The 18,099-nt window shown below is 37.2% G+C and overlaps 1 long non-coding RNA gene across 1 annotated transcript in view; it reads right to left on the bottom strand.

Moving 5' to 3' along the window:
* The window catches only part of LOC133042269 (uncharacterized), a 179,610-nt gene that overhangs the window by 18,598 nt on the left and 142,913 nt on the right, over nucleotides 1–18,099 (bottom strand). The window contains exon 3 of the long non-coding RNA XR_009689464.1: nucleotides 10,294–10,369. This is a non-coding gene — a long non-coding RNA (uncharacterized LOC133042269). The remainder of the gene's footprint in view (nucleotides 1–10,293; nucleotides 10,370–18,099) is intronic.

The raw sequence follows: 18,099 nt of genomic DNA, 5'->3' as shown, positions 1-18,099 counted from the left end.
TTTGCTTTAAACTAGTATCCAGTATTATGTAATCAAAATAATGCTATTAAATAGTGCTGTACTGTGCTATGCTTAGTCCCCTCAAACTCTCTGCAACCACATCAACTATAGCCTGTTAGGTTCCTCTGTCCATGGACTTTTTCAGGCAAGAATACTACAGTGGGTTGCCATTTCCTTCTCCAGGGGATCTTCCCAACCCAGGGATCAATCACATGTCTCCTGTGTCTCCTGCATTGGCAGGTGAATTGTTTACCACTGAGCCACCTGGGAAGCCCTACCAAATACTAGGAAAAGCATAAAAATAAATGTAAATCAATTATAATGATCATAAATGTAATCAAGTCCTCTAAATATAGACTTTATATCACCTTTACGATTATTATATTTTACTGCCCCAAAGATATTAATAGGCCTTTAATCTATTTTGAATTTATTTTTCTGTATGGTGTTAGAAAGTGTTTGTTTCATTCTTTTACAAGTGGTTGATCAGTTTCCCAGCACCACTTGTTAAAGAGATTGTCTTCTCTCCACTGTATATTATTGCCTCCTTTGTCAAAGATAAGGTGTCGATAGGTGCGTGGGTTTATCTCTGGGCTTTCTATTTTGTTCCATTGATCTATATTTGTGTCCCTGTGCCAGTACCATACTGTCTTTGCTTTGTAGTAGAGCCTGAAGTCAGGCAGGTTGATTCCTCCAGTTCCATTCTTCTTTCTCAAGATTGCTTTGGCTATTCTAGGTTTTTTGTATTTCCATACAACTTGTGAAATTATTGTTCTACTCCTCTGAAAAATACTGTTGGTAGCTTAATAAGGATTGCATTGAATCTATAGATTGTTTGGGGCAGTATAGTCGTTTTCACTATATTGATTCTTCCCATACATGAACATAGTATATTTCTCCATCTATTTGTGTCATCTTGATTTCTATCATTAGTGTTTTATAGTTTTCTATATATAGGTTTTTTGTTTCTTTAGGTAGATTTATTCCGAAGTATTTTATTCTTTTCATTGCAATGGTGAATGGAATTGTTTCTTTAATTTCTCTTTCTGTTTTCTCATTGTTAGTGTATAGGAATGCAAGGGATTTCTGTGTGTGAATTTTATATCCTGCAACTTTACTGTGTTCATTGATTAGCTCTAGTAATTTTCTGGTGGTGTCTTTAGGGTTTTCTATGCAAAGGATCATGTCATCTGCAAACAGTGAGAGTTTTACTTCTTCTTTTCCAATCTGGATTCCTTTTATTCCTTTTTCTTCTCTGATTGCTGTGGCTAAAACTTCCAAAACTATGTTGAAGAGCAGTCATGAGAGTGGGCACCCTTGCCTTGTTCCTGACTTTAGGGGAAATGCTTTCAATTTTTCACCATTGAGGATAATGTTTACTGTGGGTTTATCATGGATGGGTTTTATTATGTTGAGGTATGTTCCCTCTATTCCTGCTTTCTGGAGGGTTTTTTTTTTTTTTTATCATAAATGGACATTGAATTTTGTAAAAAGCTTTCTCTGAATCTATTGAGATAATTATGTGGTTTTTATCTTTTAATTTGTTATTGTGGTGTATCACATTGATTGATTTCTGAATATTGAAGAATCCTTGCATCCCTGGGATAAAGTCCACTTGGTTATGATGTATGATCTTTTTAATATGTTGTTGGATTCTGTTTGCTAGAATTTTATTGAGGATTTTTTCATCAATGTTCATCAGTGATATTGGCCTGTAGTTTTCCTTTTTTGTGGTGTCTGGTTTTGGTATTAGGGTGATGGTGGCCTCATAGAATGAGTTTGGCAGTTTACCTTCCTTGGCAATTTTATGGACTTTCTAACACCATACACAAAAATAAAATCAAAATGGATTCAAGATATAAATGTAAGACCAGAAACTATAAAACTCGTGGAGGAAAACATAAGCAAAACACTCTCTGACATAAATCACAGCAGGATCCTCTATGACCCATCTCCCAGAGTAATGGAAATAAAAGCAAAAATAAACAAATGGGATCTAATTAAACTTAAAAGCTTTTGCACAACGAAAGAAACTATAATCAAGGTGAAAAGACAGCCTTAAGAATTGCAGAAAATAATAGCAAATGAAGCAACTGACAAAGAATTAATCTCAAAAATATACAAGCAACTCATGCAGCTCAATTCCAGAAAAATAAATGACCCAATCAAAAAATGGGCCAAAGAACTAAATAGACATTTCTCAAAAGAAGACATACAGATGGATAACAAACTCATGAAAGGATGCTCAACAGCACTCATTATCAGAGAAATGCAATTCAAAACCACAATGAGGTACCATCTCACTCTGGCCAGAAGGTCTGCTATCAAAAAATCTACAAACAATAAATGCTGGAGAGGGTGTGGAGAAAATAGAACCCTCTTACACTTTTGGTGGGAATGCAAACTAGCACAGCCACTATGGAGAACAGTGTGGAGATTCCTTAAAAAAAAATTGGAAATAGAACTGCGATACGACCCAGCAATCTCACTGCTGGGCATACACACTGAGGAAACCAGAAATGAAAGAGACACGTGTACCTCAATGTTCATCGCAGAACTGTTTACAATAGCCAGAACATGGAAGCAACCTAGATGTCCGTCAGCAAACGAATGGATAAGAAAGCTGTGGTGCATACACAATGGACTATTACTCAGCTACTGAAAAGAATGCATTTGAATCAGTTCTAATGAGGTGGATGAAACTGGAGCCTATTATACAAAGTGGAGTAAGACAGAACAAAAACCACCAATACAGTATATTAACACATATTATGGAATTTAGAAAGATGGTAATGATGACCCTAATTTGAGACAGCAAAAGAGACACAGATGTAAAGAACAGATTTTGGACTCTGTGGGAGAAGGCAAGGATGGGATGATTTGAGAGAATAGCATTGAAACATGTATATTCAGTCAGTCCAGTTCAGTTGCTCAGTCATGTCCAACTCTTTGTGGTCCCATGGACTACAGCACATCAGGCCTCCCTGTCCATCACCAACCCCCAGAGCTTACTCAAATCCATGTCCATTGAGTCAGTGATGCCATCCAACCATCTCATTCTCTGTTGTCCCCTTCTTCTCCTGCCTTCAATCTTTCCCAGCATCAGGGTCTTTTCAAATGAGTCAACTCTTCACATCAGGTGGCCAAAGTATTGGAATTTTAGCTTCAACATCAGTCCTTCCAATGAATATTTAGGACTGATTTCCTTTAGGATGGACTGGTTGCATCTCCTTGCTGTCCAAGGGACTCTGAAGAATCTTCTCCAACACCACAGTTCAAAAGCATCAATTCTTTGGCACTCAGCTTTCTTTACAGTCCAACTGTCACATCCATACATGACTACTGGAAAAACCATAGCCTTGACTAGACAGACCTTTGTTGGCAAAATAATGTCTCTGCTTTTTAATGTGTTATCTAGGTTGGTCATAACTTTTCTTCCAAAGAGTAAGTGTCTTTTAATTTCATGGCTGCAATCACCATCTGCAGTGATTTTGAAGACCAAGAAAATAAAGTCTGACACTGTTTCCACTGTTTCCCCATCTATTTGCCATGAAGTGATGGGACCAGATGCCATGATCTTAGTTTTCTGAATGTTGAGTTTTAGGCAACTTTTCCACTCTCCTCTTTCACTTTCATCAAGAGGCTCTTTAGTTCCTCTTTGCTTTCTGCCATAAGGGTGGTGTAATCTGCATATCTGAGGTTATTGATATTTCTCCCAGCAATCGTGATTCCAGCTTGTGCTTCATCCAGCCCTGCATTTCTCATGATGTACTCTGCATATAAGTTAAATAAGCAGGGTGACAATATACAGCCTTGATGTACTCCTTTCCCGATTTGGAACCAGTCTTTTGCTCCATGTCCAGTTCTAACTGTGGTTCCTGACCTGCATATAGGTTTCTCAAGAGGCAGGTCAGGTGGTCTAGTATTCCCATCTCTTTCAGAATTTTCCACAGTTTATTGTGATCCACACAGTCAAACGCTTTGGCATGGTCAATAAAGCAGAAGTAGATGTTTTCTGGAATTCTCTTGCTTTGTCAACGATCCAGTAGATGTTGGCAATTTGATCTCTGGTTCCTCTGCCTTTTCTAAAACCAACTTGAGCATCTGGAAGTTCATGGTTGAAGCCTGGCTTGGAGAACTTTGAACATTACTCTATTAGCATGTAAGATGAGTGAAATTGTCCAGTAGTTTGAGTATTCTTTGGCATTGCCTTTCTTTGGGATTGGAATGAAAACTGACCTTTTCCAGTCCTGTGGCCACTGCTGAGTTTTCCAAATTTGCTGGCATATTGAGTGCAGTGTTTTCACAGCATCATCTTTTAGGATTTGAAAAGCTCAACTGGAATTCCATCACCTCCACTAGCTTTGTTTGTAGTGATGCTTCCTAAGGCCCACTTGACTTCACATTCCAGGATGTCTGGCTCTAGGTGAGTGATCATACTATTGTGATTATCTGGGTCGTGAAGATGTTTTTTGTATTGTTCTTCTGTGTATTCTTGCCACCTCTTCTTAATACCTTCTGCTTCTGTTAGGTCCATACCATTTCTGTCCTTCGTTGAGCCCATCTTTGCATGAAATGTTCCCTTGGTATCTCTAATTTTCTTGAAGAGATTTTTAGTCTTTCCCATTCTATTGTTTTCCTCTATTTCTTTGCACTGATCACTGAGGAAGACTTTCTTATTTCTCCTTGCTATTCTTTGAAATTCAGCATTCAAATGGATATATCTTTCTTTTTCTCCTTTGCTTTTTGCTTCTTTTCTTTTCACAGCCATTAGTAATACCTCCTCAGACAGCCATTTTGCTTTTTTGCCTTTCTTTTTTTGGGAGATGGTCTTGATCCCTGTCTCCTGTACAATCATGAACCTCCACCCATAGTTCTTCAGGCACTCTGTCTATCAGATCTAATCCCTTGAATCTATTTCTCACTTCCCCTGTATTATTGTAAGGGACTTGATTTAGGTCATACCTGAATGGCTTAGTGGTTTTCCCTATTTTCTTCAATTTAAGTCTGAATTTGGCAATAAGGAATTCATGATCTGAGCAACAGTTAGCTCCTGGTCTTGTTTTTGGTGACTCTGTAGAGCTTCTCCATCTTTTGGCTGCAAAGAATATAATTAATCTGATTTCATTATTGACCATCTGGTGATGTCCATGTGTAGAGTCTTTTCTTGTGTTGTTCGAAGAGTGTGTTTATTATGACCAGTGCGTTCTTTTGGCAAAACTCTATTAGCCTTTACCTTGCTTCACTCTGTACTCCAAGGCCAAATTTGTCTGTTACTTCAGGTGTTTCTTGACTGCCTACTTTTGCATTTCAGTCTCCTATAATGAAAAGTACATCTTTTTTGGGTGTTAGTTCTGGACGGTCTTGTAGGTCTTCATAGAACCATTCAACTTCAGCTTCTTCAGCATTACTGGTAGGGGCATAGACTTGGATTACTGTGATATTGAATGGTTTGCCTTGGAAACAAAAGAGATCATTCTGTCATTTTTAAGATTGCATTCTTCACATACTGCATTTCAGACTCTTTGTTTGAGTATGATGGCTACTCCATTTCTTCTAAGGGATTCTTGTCCTTAGATGTTACCATATATGAAATAGACTGCCAGTTTAGATTCAATGCATGCGACAGGGTGCTCGGAGCTGGTGTACTGGGACAACCTGAGGGATGGGATGGGGAGGGAGGTGGGAGGGGGGTTCAGGATGGGGAATACATGTATACCCATGACTCACATGTCAATGTATGGCAAAAACCACTACAATACTGTAATTAGCTTCCAATTAAAATAAATAAATTATTTTCCAAAATATATTAATAGGTATGTTTCTTATTGCTCTTGAATTCCCTAGTATTGGTCTGTGCTCTGTTCCTTGAAATCTAACTTTTATTCATTCAATCCCTTTCAAGTGAAAGCTAAACAAGAGACCGTTCTCTAATCCATCTTCTTCCTCCAAACCCTACTCCAGTTTCCTGCGGGAGAGCGTCCACCCATTCAACACATATTTATAAAATGCTTATTATGGGCTAAGCAGTGTTCTAAGTGTGGGCATTCAGCAGGACATAGGATGAATAATATCCTTCAAAATTATGGATTGGGAGACAGGCAAAATCAAACAAAAATGTGACCTGAACAAGAAACAGAGTGATATGATGGAGAGAAGGACCACAGTGAGAGAAGAGAAACTGCTTTAGCAACACTGCTCAAGATAGCTTCTCTGAAGAGGCTGCATTTAAGCTGACAAGGGAAAGGGAGAAGGGGCAAACTGTGAGAAAAAGTGGGGACAAGATGTCTCAAAGAGGGGGTGGCAACTGCAAAATTGTAGTATGAATGAATTAGGAGTTTTGGGGAACAGAAAGAAGACCAGTGTGGCTATAGAATGGTAAGAAGAGTCACATATGAGATGGAAAATAGGCAGGGGCCAGATGTGGCAGGGCTTGGTAGGTTATGTACAGAGTTGAGATTTCATTCTAATTGTCATCAGAAGCCACTAGGAATAAGAGAGTGATATACACACTTGCTCCATCAAATAACCAACACTGATAATTCTCAGTAGATTTTTATTTTGAGCAGTGATTTATACTTATCAAAACCTAACAGATTTTCCATAACAGACATGTTCTGTGATCTTGAGCATTTAACTTTCAGTGCCTTGGTATTGTTTTTCAGTTGCTCCATTGTATCTGAGTCTTAGGGACACCGTGGACTGCAGCATGCCAGGCTTCCCTGTTCTTGGTATTACCGTTTGCAAATGGGAGCATACGATTTATTAAAATCTTAGGATTTAGGAATCAGATGACTTGTTATCATTGAATTACATTGTGTTCCAAATTCTCATCTGTAATACTTAGAAAATATATGCCCTGACTCTAATGATCAAATAAGAAACTACAGTTGTAAAAGTTCTTTGCAAATACTAAAGTGTATAAGCATGTAAGTAATACTCTATCAATAAAGCTAAGAAAGAAAGTGGGCCAGATAGTTATTTATCCAAATAATCTTTTAGAATATATTTCTAAAATTGTACTAAGTTGAACTTGGAAAAGATATTAGAAGCTCAGAAGTCATAAATATGACAACAAAATCCTCATAAAATACTTAAAAATTTTTGTTTGCATTTTATACCAACAAAGCTTCAAAATGGACAAAAGTGCTAAAGAGAAGAATTTATGTGAAAACTCCTGAATTCCAATGAGAAAATATACCATAACACTTCAAGATATTGTTATCATTTTATGATTTTCAATATAATCTTCTCTTATTTAAAAATTAAACGCATGACTATAACTTTTCCATCATCAAATGCTGTCAGCCTCTGTGTTATCAAGAAGATATACTTTGTAAAGAGAAATAAGGAAAGAATCATTCTCAATCTCTTTTCCCCTGAGAGAAAGTATTATATTACAGGTTCCCTGGTGTGTCAGTATGGTTTAATTTATGAATATCTCCCAGAGAGTAACCATCATGACTCAATCAGATCATATATATATTTCATTTCATCATTCAAAAGTTAGTGACCTATAGATGGTCAATGAGGGTGTAGGATTTTCATCAAAGAAAGTTACTGCTGATCTTGCACACTTAGAATGTCAAAAGAACTGAAAATAGTGTTTGCTAAATTCTGTAACAGCAATGGCAGTGTCACTGCCTGAAAAATTTAATTCTCTTAAGGGGAAATCCTTAAGCCATGTAATTTTCACAAGGATGATTAGTTTCAATCAGAAAGTATGGTACAGTGATTTCATTGAAGGAAACAAAAAGGTGATTGCAACTCAAAGAGGCAGATTCTCTCCAGGGATCAAGTCATTTCTGAGTAGTGTTGCAGGAAGCAATACTAACACTATCAGGTTATCAGAAAAATGTATTATTGTTGCCAAGCACTGAAGTACCCCACAGAGGCATGGGTAGGGTCATTCATCTTCCTGAGAACTTAATATACTACTGGGAGGAATTGACCCAAGACTTACACAGAGGGAGTTGAATTAGTATGTACTGAGCACCTACTACAATTTCAGCATTGTGAAACACACCTTTAAGTGCATTGTCTTACTTCTCATTAGAGTCTAGAAATACATGTTAATAGTTTACAGATCAGGAAACAGAGGACAGAGAAATGGCATAATGCTGTCTAGGCACAAGGGGTTGATTTCATGAGATTTATTGGATTGATTTGATTTCACTTTTTATTTGATTTCATTTCATTTGGTTTGATTTTTGAATTTTTTTTCATTTGGTTCGGTTTTGTGTGCTTTGGTTTGATTTGACTGGGTTAAAAAAAAAAAACAAAAACTTATAAATAGGCCTTCAGGGGTGTGGTGGTGAGCCATGGGGGAGGGGAAGCATTCTGTGATCCTATGATTAGGTCTCAGTCTTTAGTGAGATTATGCCTCTGGATAGTGAACTTCATGAGTATTTCTGAGTTGTTTTTTTTTTTTTTTTCTCACACCTCAGGTGAGACAGGATAGCTAGATTAGATTGGAGTTGGGAACAGGTATAACAGGTATAACTCAGAGATATTGTAGGTTTGGTTCCAGACTACTGCAACAGAGAGAATATTTTAATAAAAATATCACATGAACTTCTTTGGCTTCTCAATGCATATAAAAGTTACATTGACAACATACTGTTTTACATTAATTGTGCAATAGCATTATGTCTAAAAAATGTATGTAACTTAATTTAAAATACTTTATTGTTAAAAAATGCTACTATCAACTGAGCCTACAGCAAGATGTGATCTTGCTGGTGAAGGATTTTGCCTCCATGTTGGTGGTTTGACTGGATTTGACTTGATTGACTGGCTGGGACTGGATTGATGGGATTGATTTGATTTGATGGACTGAATTTGATTGGATTGATCAACCATAAAATACATCCTCTATTTGCTGAGTAAAGAGTTTATATAAATTAGATAAATAAAGATGATAGATATATTGACATGGAGAAGGAATGGCAACCCACTCCACTATTCTTGCCTAGAGAATCCTGCTGGACAGAGGAGCCTGGCGGGCTGCTGTCCATAGGGTCGCACAGAGTCGGACACAACTAAAGTGACTTAGTATGCATGCGTGCATTGGAGAAGGAAATGGCAACCCACTCCAGTGTTCTTGCCTGGAGAATCCCAGGGACAGAGGAGCCTGGTGGGCTGCTGTCTATGGGGTCGGACAAGCGACTTAGCAGCAGCAGCAGCAGCAGAGATATTGACATAGATATAAATATGTGTCTGTATATAGAGATAAATAAAACTCAAGTGTATTCAGATAGGTGGTATCACTGATCTTGTTTGTTTGCCCGTTTTGTTTTGCTTTTTGATCTTTCAGTTTCTAAGAGGAGTGTTTCAGCATCTCCAAATGCAGTTAGTGACTTTCTCTATTCCTTACTTCAGTTCTGTTACTCTGACCCCTTTATATTGTTGAGGATACATGTATTATGATGCTTATACCTTCTTGTTTATCATGCCTTTCATTGGGGTATAATGCCCCTCTTTTCTGCTGCCTTCTAAGGAAGTTTTCAATCTGATTTCTGACTCATTACTTAATTCTTCAGCTATTTATTCCAGGTATTGTGTTTTCGAAATCAAATTTACTATTTTCATACCTAATATTTCCATATTTCTCTTTTTTCACAACCTGAAACAATGGTTTTATAGATCCCTTGTGTCTTTATTTTACTTTGGTGAAATTATTGAGGCTTCTGTTTCAATAAGTCTTTCATTGTAATATAATTTCTTGTGTGTGTGTGTGTCTATACATATACTCTATAGAGGTTATTTGATCAAGAGTCTGATTGTTTTGGCCTGTGAGCTCATCATCCTTGGGAGTTATTAGTTAGCTACTTTATCTTGTAATGTGTATTGAGAAAGACCCAAAACCTTGGTCCTGGGTCCATGTCCCTCTGCCTGAATTTAAGAAGTAGAAGGAGGGCCCTCAGTCAGCCCCAGGTCTTACAGAATTTACCCTCCCATTTGCTGCCACTCAATAACATAACCTCTTCTGAATGTACACGTCAAGTTTCAGAAATAAGCAGCACTGAATGATGCAATCTTCACCATTCCAATCTACCAATCCTAAGAGTTTGGAGGGGAAGGACATGAACAAGATATTACTGAAGGTGACTAATTAATTCTCATCTGTGTGGATCACCCCACCAGGGCCATGCCCTGCCCTAACATCATCCCCACTGATTTCTGTGACCGAGTATACTGCTCACAATATCTGGAGAAGGAAGAATCAACTACTGCCTCTTAGACAACTTGGGGAGAGAGAAGATAAAGAATTGCTTGTAACCCTTACTTCACCTTCTAGTCAGGCCACCTCAACTCCAGCTGTTGCACCCGTTATGTCTTCAGTCTCCCAGGTTCCTCCAGAACTGATCTGAAAGGAGGAAGCCAAACAATACTTAAGCTTTCATCTTTGTCAGTGGAATTCTCTGTAGTCAAGTGGTCAAGCAGGGAATAAAATCATCTCAAAAATTTAAAACTGCATTTGTGACTTCATGCCTAGAGTATAGGATTGTCTGTAACAGTTGAGGAACAATAGCCTTTAATGGTATGCAGAACTGTCCAATATTCATTTGGAGAAGGAAAATTTACTCTGGCCCTCCCTGCTCATGTCAGGCCAGCTGCCACCATCATCAACAAGAAGATCCTAAATAAGGGTGGAGCTGGGTTTGCTTCATTTTGTTATTCTTCTCACTGGAATTTCCATAACAGATTTGTCAGAGGTCAAAGTGTTATGTTCTTCATTTGAATAATCTCCTAGCCTTGACTATATCTGTCCATCATATTAAACAGTATGTCCAATTTAAATGCACATTCCTACACTTTCACCAGAAAACTGACCCCTGGGACCACTTTGGGCCAGCATTATGCATCTGGCATCCTCTTCTATGCTTACTCTAACTCTCCAAAAGCCATTTGAAAGACATATCTTTATGTAAATGCAGAATTCCTATTACCTTCATTCAGATAGGTAATTCAGATACCTTCTTTTTTTATTCTCATCTTGGAAAAGTAAAAGAAGTAAAGGACTGGCTTTTTTGAGTCTCTATCCCTATTTTACTATTGGCTTGCTTATAATTTTATAGTATCTATTATGTGTCATATATAATTTTGTAATTATCAATATGTATAATATTTATGATTAATAAACTATATATTTTATATAAATATTTATATTGCATAACATATAAAAACACATATGAAATATATTATGTATTGTTATATAAATACATAAATATGTATTTATTACATTTATATAATATATAACATAGCTATGTATTATATAAATGAGATAGTCTTCATTAGAAGAATCCATAGTATCTGAAAATTATATTTCAGAGTCATCTAAAGAAAACTTGAGGCGTTTCAAGATGCCTCATGCCTTCTAAGTAGGAGACTTGATAATACCATCCAAATACTAGAAGGCTAGGTAACTCATTATGGTAGCAAATTACCTGGCAGAAACAAACTGAGTTTACATAAAAGCCAAGTAAAGTTGCTTAAATAGTAAATTCCAACTCTTTAATCTCATTTCCAAACCACATCACAATTTTTAATTCTGACTTTATATGTGCAACATTTTTAAAGTTTTTATTTAAAAAAAAAAAAAAAGATGTTGGCTTCCTCCAAAAATACTTTTGCTGAAATATTGTATCTGGATAAGCGATTATTTGTTATTGCCCCTTCCTTTTCATACTCAGTAACAACAACTTCATTTACAAGGAAGAAAAATTTTATTTTTTCTAAATAGACCCAGGTCTCTGCTGAAAACGCTAACACCTAGGAGCCCAACTGATTGAACCCAGAGGAAGCACTGGCACCTCCACACATAGCCTCAAGGCATCGGGGTTAATAAGCCATGTTTAAGGTTAATGCCCGTTCTTACATGATCATCAATCCTCCTTAGAAAGAGCTGCCAGGATGGAATTTGACACGCCTGTCAATCAGTTCTACTCTAGAGACCAACAAGGGGCAAGAACAAATGCTAACACCAGAGAGAAAGTAAAGGTCAAACACTTCTGACAGTTTGATGTTCATGAATCGGAATTTTATACTAGCCGGACTAAGTCACTGCTACTTTTTCTGGCCATTCCTGTGCATATAACAGATTGAAGTGTACTTATCCATGCTTTATTGCTAGAATGAATTTTTGATTACTAATAGTTTTTGTAAGTACTCACGTGGGGTGTTTATAATTATTAGTACTATTAAATAATTAGTGCATGTATTTTCATATGTCCAAATATGTCCACTCACAATATCACAGTATCATCATAATGATCACTTGCAACGTCATTGCCTTCCGAGAGGATCTTCTCCCGTTTTCAAGTCATCTCTCACTCAGTCAGTATTTAGCGAGAAGGCGAGGGTGGGATGTTCAGAGAGAACAGCATTGAAACAAGTGTACTATCGAGGGTGAAACGGATCACCAGCCCAGGTTGGATGCATGAGACGGGTGCTCAGGGCTGGTGCACTGGGAAGACCCAGAGGGATGGGATGGGGAGGGAGGTGGGAGGGGGGATCGGGATGGGGAACACATGTAAATCCATGGCTGATTCATGTCAACGTGTGGCAAAAACCACTACAATATTGTAAAGTAATTGCCTCCAACGAATAAAAATAAATGGAAAAAAAAATTTAGCGAGGGGCTCCCACACACAGCACTACACCAGGCTCTGAGGATGCAAGGCCAGTCTCCCCTCTCAAGGAGTTTGCTGCTGTCGTTGTTTGGTTGCTAAGTAGTGTCTGACTATTTTGAGACCCACGGACTTTAGCCCCCAGGCTCCTCTGTCCATCTGACTTCCCAGGCAAGAGTATTGGTGTGGGTGCCCATTTCCTTCTACAGGTGATTTTCCTGACCCAGGGATCAAGCTCATGTCACCTGCATTGCAGGCAAATTCTTTACCACTGAACCACAGAGAAAGCCTCTCAAGGAGTTTAAATGGTGAAAAGTGCAGATTCCTACAACACATTCTTCAATTTATATTACTACTCTAATACATACACAGTATGCAGAAATAAGTTAATGCTGCAGAAAAAAATTGTGAAATGCTGTGAAATAAAATATCTGGGCCTCTTAGGCAGAAGGCTAAGCATAGTCTAAGTATATTTTTCTAGATTATTTAATTCTATGGACTCTCTGAGCTTTTCATCATCTTCCAGCCATTTTACAACTCTATAATTGGTAAATAACTGATAGTAAGTAAATTATTCCTTTCCACAGACAGGAAAATGTATCTTGTCTAAGGTAATTATAATTGATTCTCCTACTATCCCATCATTTTCTGTTCCTTCAACCTCACCCCCACAGTTCCAGTACCTGATATAAGCTAGCTTGGCATATATTTTTAAATTCATTTCAGTATTATTTACAGCTCATGTGTGTTTTTTTTAAATCTGTTGAACCAATTATAATCACCTTCTCTGCATCAATTGATGAGTTCATTAAAATCTTTGACATATGTTTGTTCATTCATATGAGATTCATGATTGCATTTTTTGAAAAAATATTCTATCAACTTTTTTTTTTTACTTTAATTTTTCATTATTTTTATTTTTAATTTTTTTATTAGTTGGAGGCTAATTACTTCACAACATTTCAGTGGGTTTTGTCATACATTGATATGAATCAGCCATGGATTTACATGTCTTCCCCATCCCAATCCCCGCTCCCACCTCCCTCTCCACCCGATTCCTCTTGAAACTAAACAAATGGGACCTAATGAAACTTAAAAGCTTTTGCACTACAAAGGAAACTATAAGTAAGGTGAAAAGACAGCCCTCAGATTGGGAGAAAATAATAGCAAATGAAGAAACAGACAAAGGATTAATCTCAAAAATATACAAGCAACTCCTGAAGCTCAATTCCAGAAAAATAAATGACCCAATCAAAAAATGGGCCAAAGAACTAAACAGACATTTCTCCAAAGAAGACATACAGATGGCTAACAAACACATGAAAAGATGCTCAACATCACTCATTATCAGAGAAATGCAAATCAAAACCACAACGAGGTACCATTACACACCAGTCAGGATGGCTGCTATCCAAAAGTCTACAAGCAATAAATGCTGGAGAGGGTGTGGAGAAAAGGGAACCCTCTTACACTGTTGGTGGGAATGCAAACTAGTACAGCCGCTATGGAAAACAGTGTGGAGATTTCTTAAAAAACTGGAAATAGAACTGCCATATGACCCAGCAATCCCACTTCTGGGCATACACACTGAGGAAACCAGATCTGAAAGAGACACATGCACCCCAATGTTCATTGCAGCATTGTTCATAATAGCCAGGACATGGAAGCAACCTAGATGCCCATCAGCAGATGAATGGATAAGGAAGCTGTGGTACATATACACCATGGAATATTACTCAGCCATGAAAAAGAATTCATTTGAACCAGTCCTAATGAGATGGATGAAGCTGGAGCCCCTTATACAGAGTGAAGTAAGCCAGAAAGACAAAGAACATTACAGCATACTAACACATATATATGGAATTTAGAAAGATGGTAACGATAACCCTATATGCAAAACGGAAAAAGAGACACAAAAATACAGAACAGACTTTTGAACTCTGTGGGAGAAGACGAGGGTGGGATGTTTCTATCAACTTTTAAGATATTTCAAAGTAGGCAAAAAAACTTTCAAACTAGCCTCAACATCAATATCTCCTCATTTCCCAATATTTTCTGCCCTATTCCGTTCAGGCTATCATAATAAGAATACCACAGACTGAGTGGTTTATAAACAAAATTTATTAATCACAGTTCTGAAGGCTTTAAGTTCAAGACCTTTTGGTGAAGGCCTGCTTTCTGGTTTAAAAATGGGGCCTTCTTGCTGTGTCCTCACATGGTGGAAAGTATAAGGGAGCTCTTCGGGTCTCCTTTATCAGAGCAGTAAACCTGTTCATGACTATCCGTTCTTATGACCTAGTGACCTCCTGAAGGTCCCACCTCCTAATACCACTGGACTGGGAATTAGAATTTCAACATATAAATTTGGGGGGGAGCACAAACTTTCAGACCATAGCATCCCCCATCCACACACAAACCTTCAATACCTCTGAATTAATACATATTCACTGAGCACATCCTGAACTTTCCCTCATTATTGTCATTTATCCTATTTGTATTGTGTGCTATAAAACTGTTTCCACTTTTTCTTTTTTTTTTTGGTCTTTTTTTTTTTTTTTTTTTATTATTATTATTTTTTTTTTTTTCCAGTGGGTTTTGTCATACATTGATATGAATCAGCCATGGATTTACATGTATTCCCAATCTGTTCTTTATTCATTTATTACAACTCATTTTAAAACCACTTCTTTGGGTGGCTTCTTTGGTGGCTCAGTGGTAAAGAATCTGCCTGCTAATGAAGGAGTCATGGGTTCAATCCCTAATCCAAGAGGATCCCACATGCCATGGAGCAACTAAGCCCATGGGCTACAACTGTTGAACCTGTACTCTAGAGCCGAGGAGCCACAACTACTAAACCCATGTGCTCAGCAGCAAGAGAAGCCACTGAGATGAGATGCCCACCTGAACAGCAAGGAAGATGTTTTGTTAAGTTAACCATAAACATAAATTCTTGGAGGGCATGTCTTATTCATTTTTGCACCCACGTCACTTAGATGTGGTGCATAGTCAACGCACATCACAGACTTAAGGAGTAAATAAATAATTCACTCCTTAAGAAATGATTGAATTAATGAACAATTAGAATCTCATCAACCTAATATACTCTTAATCCTTTGTACAGCCATTTCTATCAATTACTGCATTGTGATAGGTGCTCTACCTGAGAAGCTGAACATTCATAAATGCAAACACATTTATTTATGAACATTAGCATCCAGATTGGTAGTCAATACCAGAGAACATACCAATATTATGATAAAAGAAAAAAATAAACACAAAACTCCAAACTTATAAATATCCTTTGGTTTCAAAGTTAATCAGCAAGTTGGTTGATTAGAATGTCACCCATAGTTTCCTACAGTAAGAACATAATGCAAAGCATTTAGTTTCCCAGTTCAGCCTACTAAAACTGTTGATCCTATGAAATATTTGAGAATAGATCCAAATGCAATAAAATAATAGAAAAAAAGTCACAGATGTAAGAGATCCCAGCATAGTGTCTTGACACCTAGCCTACCTTTGCTAATATAACTGGTCCTTGAACAACTTGGCACCAACCCTCCACAGTTGAAATCCATGAATAGTTTGCCCTCCACAACCATGGTTCCTCCATATCTGAGGTTCACCTGTATCCATGGTTCTGTGTCTGTAGGTCTGCATCCACAGATTAAAGCAACCGTGGATTGTGTGATACTATAGTATTTACTACTGGATAAAATCCACATATAAGTGGACACACACAGATCAAACTCATGTAGTTCAAGGGCCAGCAGGGCTTAGAATTTAAAGAAAATGATTTAATTTACTAAAACATTACTTTTCCATTATTTTGAATATAGATATTTGAGGAAGAACTTTGTTTTAATCTAAAGAGAGGTTTTATAAATAACAGAATATTTCTGAACACTATGGTCTATGTTTGGTTAAAGAAAACTGATACTTCACTATTTCTAATTTCATTTAAAAATTCATGACTTTTCTTTTCCTTAACTGGGGTGTTGTAGTAACTTTCACGTGCTTTTTTTTTTAGGGGTTCTAGAAGTTTAAATGCTATTTGGGTTAACAGAATGTTGACTGCTCTTTATTTCTTTGTATTGTCATGCTGTTGTTATTGGTGGTTTCCCAGAAGAGAAAAAGGAAGAGCTCAGAGAAAAGAAGCAGAAATGAAAGAGAAGAAGTAAAGAGGGTTAATAACACAGAAAGAAGGGAAGAATAAAAGGTTCTGAGAAAGAAAAGAGAGGCAGTTCTATGCTAGTAAGACAAAGGGAAGACTTGATTTGTATTGTTTGCAATTTCCACAGTGTAAATATTCTTGTAATGGCTGATTTCAGGCTACCAGCATGATATCCTGAAGGCAGAGTTTGAAAGAGAAGGACCCAACTGGCACCCTCTGTCCACCGTGCGTGCGCTCTTGCTTGTTAATGGAGTCTTGCAGAATACCACGGTGAAAGAGAGTGAGGAACGAGAGAAAAGAAAAGGAAGACAGACAGAGCATAAGAAGGATTTAAGAATGAGTTGAGGGGAAAGATTGATATTAAGAATGATATATTTGGTGAGAATCAGGCTAATAGGGGAATGTCATATGTGACAAAAGTCCCCTCTCCTGAAATCCAGAATTAGAATAATCCCTATATATGATCTGACAGCATAATTTTTCCATGTAGATATTCCCCAAGAAACTTGCAGAGAGAGAGAGATGGTTCCTTTAAAACCAGTCTTTTTCATATTTTAACATCCATAAAAATCCCCTGATGATCTTGTTAAAATGAAGATCCTGGTTCAGTAAGTCTGGGATAGGCCTGAGATCCTGTATTTGAAAAGCTCCCAGGTGATGCTGGTGCTGTAGGAATGGAAACCAAATTTGAGTTTCAAAATTCTCATCTAGCCTCTTGACCATGTTTTTTTTCAGTGAGAGATGCAAATCTGTTTATGGTTCATACGAAAATCTTGGTCTTCACAAAATGACACATCCTGTTCTCTAAAAGTAGTGACTTAATCATCATAGATTCTGATTAGCCACAGATGATAACAATAGTAATCATCTTCACTTCTGTGTTCTAAGTACCATTTATGTGCCATGGGCTAACTTTCCATCAATAGCTAGCAAATGTTCTCTTTCTCATACAGTATCATAATACAGTTTTTTATAACAAAAAACTCTCTTTACTTTTATCTCATCTGACAAGTGGACCATTTAACAAGTTCAGGTTATAGCTATACTTTCCGTCCCCTTCCACTGTGGTTCAAATGTTTGTGTCCACCCCAAATTCAGATGTTTTCATCCTCGAAGAACAGATTGCACTTTATCTATTTTTCTATTATATCACTTGGAATCTAAAGCTATTTGAACTTGGACAGCACTTTATATTAATAGTGTCTTTATGTATGTTAGCTTGTTTTGAATCTGATTCTTATAATAGTCTTGTGAAAATAGGATGGACATATATCATTACAATTCTTATTTTAC

The sequence above is a fragment of the Dama dama genome, chromosome 21 (assembly GCF_033118175.1).
Source record: "Dama dama isolate Ldn47 chromosome 21, ASM3311817v1, whole genome shotgun sequence".
Classification (NCBI taxonomy): domain Eukaryota; kingdom Metazoa; phylum Chordata; class Mammalia; order Artiodactyla; family Cervidae; genus Dama; species Dama dama.
Note: the sequence above shows the minus strand (reverse complement) of the source record. Positions and strands in the feature narration are given on the sequence as shown.